This window comes from Chrysochloris asiatica, unplaced genomic scaffold, assembly GCF_000296735.1.
Source record: "Chrysochloris asiatica unplaced genomic scaffold, ChrAsi1.0 scaffold00018, whole genome shotgun sequence".
Taxonomy (NCBI): domain Eukaryota; kingdom Metazoa; phylum Chordata; class Mammalia; order Afrosoricida; family Chrysochloridae; genus Chrysochloris; species Chrysochloris asiatica.
This window is the reverse complement of record NW_006408536.1, coordinates 7321883-7328708: the sequence shown is the minus strand read 5'-3', so window position 1 is coordinate 7328708 and position 6826 is coordinate 7321883.

Below are 6826 nucleotides of genomic sequence, written 5' to 3'. Positions count from 1 at the left end.
TGCCTCGCAGATTCAAAAGTACATGATTTTTTACTTCTGCTTCAAGTTCCACTAGCTATAAGCCTTCAACCTTTTAAAAATATCTCTACCTATGTGGTTCCAAATTTTGGAGCTCTGCCCTGAATTTGCTTTGCCTGGTATTCTGTGGTATTGCTGACAGCAAATCTCACTGCACCTCTACCCTAGCCACCATCAAGCCCTGCCTCCAAAGTCAAATCTCTCCTTCCATTTGTCCGTGAATGTTTTGAAACCTCCTTGAATGTTGTTGTTAGTTGCGACTCAGGCTCCTGTGTGCAGAGTAGAACCCCCATAGGCTTTTCAAGGCTGTTACCTTTGGGAAGTACTTCACTATCTCTTTGCTTGAAATGCCAATCTTTCAATGAATAGTCCATTGCTTCACTGTTTGCACCACCCAGGAGCCCAGTGTATGTATATGCCTACTCATGTCTTCATCCCAACTATAGAGGCATAGCAAGAAGTTTGGCATAATGTTTACTTTTTGGTTTGTGGGATTTACAGTAGTTGTTTGCTTTGCTTTATTTTTAAAAATAAATAAGGATCAATTTATAGAAATGATAAAATTATTATGTAAAAACACCAAAAACACAATGTCCTGGAGGTTGAGGGAATAAGATTCCTCAAACAGACTATAAATAGCAACATCAAATAGATCAGAGAAGTCAAAGAGGGCAAAGACTGAAAAAAGATCATTATTCCTCTAATTTAGACTCTACGTCTTTGTTTTCATTTGACGATTGTCAGTTTGATCTCAGAGGACATCAGTCTATTGTACATATACTATATCATGATTAAAAATAGTACATAATAAAATACTTTTTGATGCTTCTAGAGACTCATGTGCTACTCTCTCTAAGACTAAAGAGCTCTGCGTATAAAAATAAAGCATGAATTATGAAAAATAACCAGGCTTTTTTATCAGATAGAGAGTGGTGGCCCCCCAAGACTATGGAACTTGTTCACCCTTCAAGTCTGGAACTGAACTCATCCCCTTGGTTTAGTTTTCAGCCAAGCAATGGATAGTATATAAGAGAGACAACAACACTAGTGAGGCACACACACCATTCTAGATCTAGGGCAGTATTTGCCCAACAACAAAGTTTAGAAGGATGGGGAACAAAGAAGGTATGGAAACTGGAAATACAAGTTGTTGTTATGTGCCATGGAGTTGGTTCTGACTCATAGCGACCCTGTACAGCATCTCTGAGACTATAAATCTTTACAGGAGCAGAAAGCCTCATCTTTCTCCCATGGAACAGCTGGTAGTTTTGAACTGCTGAACTTGCAGTTTGCAGTCTGATTCGTAACCACTATGCTACCAGAGTAGGAAGTGGTATAAATGATGCTACATTAAGGGAGTGCAATCATTTATTGAATGTAAAACTGGTCATCAGCTCTGTAAATCTTCATTCAATTCATAAAAAGTTATAAATAAATAAATAAATAAAGCTAGAATTAGGCTGTTTCTCAGAATACTATACAAAAACAGATAGGAGAAAAAAATTCATCAACCAACAGTCATGAGATTGCCAGTATAACAAAATGCCAATATGAATGTACAGGTCTTGAACATATTATGTCAATAGAGAAATGTTATTTGGAGGAAAAATGCAACACCAGCGACTCAGGAAACTTTTCATTCCAAGGACAGGATGAAATGAAGCTCAATAGGAGACAGAAATAGATAAGACTAGGGATGTTTTTAAGTCTGAACATCACTTTTTAGATTTGGTTTGTATAAAATCATGCTTCTCTAGTACTGATCCTTGGGTTTAGAAAAGCAAAGTGACTGTGCCGTCTCCCACCTGAAAGTCTAAGGCAGGACTTTACTGTTGTGCACGCCGGCCTGCCATCCTAATATTGTTCACCCTGAGTAAAAGCAGCCCAACTCCTCTCCTCTTGCTTTCCTTCTGCACATGGATTTTAGCTCCATCTCTCTGTGGCTTTCTTCCCTATACATCAGAGAGGCAAGTTTTCATCTACAACAGTGCAGAAAGGATGTTCTAGGAACCATTAGCATCAAGTTCAATTGGGATTTTTTTTTTTTTTTAATATCCACAATGTAACAACACTTTTACCACCTCCTTCCTATATTCACCCTGTTTTGGTTTTGTATGGTTGATTTTTCTAAGGAATGCATACCTCCCTGATGCTATTGTATAGCCTATAGGCCTGTTGTCTGTTTGGTTGAAAATTGAGCCATGAGGGTGAGTTCAGTTCCAGTCCTATTGAGTGAACACATCCTGAGAGTTCCACCAGTCTCTGTCAGACCAGTAAATGGCATCTCTTTTTTTTGGATTTTGTTCCACATTTTTCTCCCACTCTATCCAGGAAATTATTGTAATTCTTACCAGAGTGGTCAGCAGTGGTAGCTGGGTACCATATAGTTCTTCTCGTCTTGTCCATTAGTCTATTGGACTAATTACTTCATTCACCTTCAATTTTCTTCATTCTTCTTTCCTCCTGACAGGAAGAAACCAGTAGTAGTACCTTACATGGCCACTCATAAGCTTTTAAGACCTCAGCAAAGAAGGATGTAGAACTGTCTTTGTGGACTCTGTTGTGCTGATTGACCTTGCTATCTCCTGTGACCATAGTTCCCAACTGGAATCTTTTTGAAATGCATATTGTCCAATGCATATTTGACAAATCATATTATCAGAATCATAAATACTACATGGTTTAAAATGAGGAAAGGTGTGTCGGGGTTGTGCCCTTTTACTATACTTATTCAATCTGTATGCTGAGCAAATAATCTGAGAAGATGAGATATATGAAGAAAAACACAGCATTAGAATTGGAGGAAGACTCATTATTATTATTTATATGCAGATGACACAGCCTTGCTTGCTGAAAATGAATAAGACTTGAATCATTTGCTGATGATGTTCAAAGACTACTACAGTCTTCAGTAAAGATTACAACTCAATGTAAATAAAAAGATCTTCACAACTGGACCAATAAGTAATACCATTTATACAAATGGATAAAATGTTACATAAATAAAACTTATAAATAGAGAAAAGATTGAGCTTATCAAGGATTTAGTTTTACTTCGGTCCATAATTAATGCTCAGGAAAGCATAAGTCAAGAAATCAAAGGATTGATTGCATTGGGCACATCTGCTGCAAAAGACCTCTTTAAAGCAAAGATGTCACTTTGAGGACTAAGGTTTGCCAGACCCAAGTCATGGTATTTTTCAATCACCTCGTATGCATATGAAAGCTGGACAATGAATGTGGAAGAGCAGAGAAGAATTGATGCCTTTGATTTATGGTGTTGGTGAAGAATATTGAAAGTACTATGGACTGCCAAAAGAAAAAATAAGTCTGTCTTGGAAGAAGTACACCCACACTGTTCCTTAAAAGTAAGGATGGAGAAACTGTTTCTCATACTTTAGAGATATTGTCAGAGAGGATCAGACTCTGGAGAAGAATATCATGCTTGGTAAAGTGGAGTTCTGGTGTGACGCTGTGGGTTAATGCACTGGCCTGAAAAATTGGTTTGATCCACAAGGTTGGTGGTTCAAGCTCACCTTGGAAACCCTATACAGGGTTGCTATGAGTCAGAACCAACTCAGCAGCTCTTAATAACAACAACAAAGTGGAGGGTCATCAAAAAAGAGGAAGACCCCAATGAGATATATTAAAACAGTGGTTGCAACAATAGGTTCAAACATAGCAATTATGAGGCTGGAGCAGGACAGGGCAAAATGTTTCATTCTGTTGTGCATAGCGTCACTGTGAGTCAGTGCCTACTCACAGTGGCACCTAACAACGGCGCCTAACAACAGCAACCAAAACAGGCCCTATCTTGGACCTAATGAATCAGAATCTCTTGGGTGGGACCCAGGAAGATGCATGTTTCTTAGTCCTCCTGTGATGAACAAGGTATCATTTTGTTCCCTGGTGAAAATCCTTTCCTCAGTAGTGTTAGGAGACAATTCTCCATGGGTTTCTTGTATTTTTACAGACCTTGTAAACAGAGACACTGACTGACTTTTGCTCTGGGCTCACTTTTCAGTGATGTGTGTATGGCATTTGGACTTTTAAGATAGACAAGTGTCTCCCTATGGAACAGAGGACAGATTTGCTTACTGTTCAGTATAATAAAAATAATTGCTCCCAATGAGACAAAGCGCAGGTAGGTTTACTGCCTATTATAAAATATTCAGGTTCTCCAAACTTTGAATGCTTCAGCTGTGACACAACCCACTGTATGTGTAGCATCTATTTGAGGCCTTCTGTGTCACTTGTGGAACACATGGGGTAAAGGAAGCTGACACACACATGATGCTCATGCTACTGTCTATGCTATAAATAATAAAGTCTTTTGCTTCTGATCCAGAAGGCTCTTGTCTTCTCCCAGCATCTGTGAGACTTGGCAAGATGCTTTGTTCATTTTCTAGTAGGGTAAAAGTGCAGATTGAGAAATAGTTTTTCTTCACCTACCTGATATGGTAAAAGACATTTCTGTTTCATAAACCCATTACATTAGGTTAGCATATTGCATCTTCAGAAGTTCCCTATTGAAATATTAGATTATCTTGAAAGTATGACACTTGTCTTCAGTCTCATTTAATTTTATTAGACAAGCTAATGAGTCTTAAGAAAATTAAAGATGGGTTTGAAGAACTGAGAGAGAGAGACATCTTATACTGAGAAGCAAGGGAGATAGATGGTCAGCCTCAAAGGGATGCATTATAATGGGGAAGGTCCAGAAAATAAACTTTTGTGCTTTGAAGTTTTGCCTGGAGCCTGTTCTGCCAGCAACTATCTCAGCTGGACACACAATGCACACTGATTTCCTGTAATTCCTCTCCTCATTCACAGTGAATCAAGGGCATCTGCTGGCAACACTGTGGAGTCTGTTGTTTGTAAACAGTAAGTAAACATCATCCTTTGTCTGGGCTTTTTGGAATGGAAGTTGTTATAACATGTTCAGGAGAAGGTTTACCATGCAATGAGAGAAGTAGAGGGAAAAAGGAGAGTAGGGAAATTTCTGCCATTACCAATTGATGCTGAAGGAAAGTTGGTCCACATCCATTCTTCAGAGTTCCCTCTTATGGCACACAGGTCATCCACAAATGTTTCTTTTGATGCATTCATCAGATGCTCAAGTTTGGAAACATAGTTCCAATGACATGGAATGGAGTATCTTGTTCATTACACATTCTAATGAAGTGAGAACTCACAACAGTATATGGAGATCCTAATTTTTTCAGCCTAAATTGGGATTCGTTGTCTGACAAATACATATCTACTACTTATACAACAATAGAATATGTGAAGTTGATAGAATGGTCACCATACAATTAAATCATTCACATTTTATCAATGTTACAATTAATGGATAATGAAATGTGTATAGCCCTAACATGCAGACCATAATTTGCGGATTCAGGGACATAAAAAAAAGTCAGTGGAAAAAAACACAACACTAAATCTTACACTATCTTCATCTGTTTCTATCAGTAAATTCCAACTCATAGTGACCCTGTAGGACAGACTAGAACTGTCCCATAGGGTTTCCAAGGTTGTAAATCTTTATGGAAGCAGACTGCATGGGGAGTATGGCTGGTGGGCTTAAATGGCCAGTGTTTCAATTAGTAACTGAGCCCACTGTGCCACCAGGGCTCCTTAATCTAGTTTCATTTGTATCTGTCAAAGAGTAAATTGGAGACTTCAAATTAAAGCCAAGCGTTTTATTGAGAAATAATAAAACAACTTGCAAACCTGGAAAACACATGGCTGAGCATGCACTCTGTTCCATTCTGCTGTTACTATGTAGTTGTTGTTGTTAAGTGCCTTCGACTCATAGCGACCCTGTTGTACAACAGAATGAAACACTGTGGTTCTGTGCTATCCCCACAACTGTTACATTTGAATCCATTGCTGATGCCACTGCACCAATCCATCCTGTTGAGGGTCTTCCTCTTTTTTGCTGACCCTTTGCTTTACCAAGCATGATGTCCTTCCCCCCTGACAAAACGTTGGAAGCAGTAGGAAGTATGTGTACATAGAGAAACATAGAATAGGTAAGGGGGTGATGATTGATAAGATCAGTTTCAGTTCAAATGGCTTGGAAATGGAAACGTCAGCCATCTGATTAGGGGGAAATGAGCTAACCAGTTAGCTTATTCTTGATGGTGGAGTTGTAGTTAGCTGTTCATGATTGAGCCAGCTGTGGATAAACGCTGGACCGCTAACTACAAAATCAGTGGTGTGAGCCCACCAGCTACTTCACTGGAGAAAGATGAGGCTTTCAGCTCCTGCAAAGATTTACAAACTACCGAAACCCTATACAGGGTCACTATGAGTCCGAACTAACTCACTGACATTTAACAACAACAACATTCATGATTATAATCATTTCCGGGAGTAAACTTTTCACATACTCTACTAAAATGGTTGGTGTCCTGACCAGTTTGATTAGTGAGGGCACATATTCTTCTCAAATGGTTTACATCCTGACCAGTTTACTTAGTTATGAACATAGTCTTCTCTATGTTCATAAAAAGAACAATCATTTACATCTTGACATACTCTTCCTAAATGATTTTACATCTTGATCTTTTGTTTCCTGGGAGTGCATGTTGGCTTTACCATTCTGTTTATTGAGGGCAGTTGCAGTTTTCTCATTCTTTTCTAAAAGTTACTTCCCTATTGGTATCAGCAAAGCACATTGGAAATGACAGGTTATAGTTTTTTTTTTTTCAAAAACTTTTTATTGTGAATTGAGTGAAGGTTTACAGACAAGATCATCAGCTTTATATCCAACAAGTTTGGCAGTTCAAGCTCACCAGCT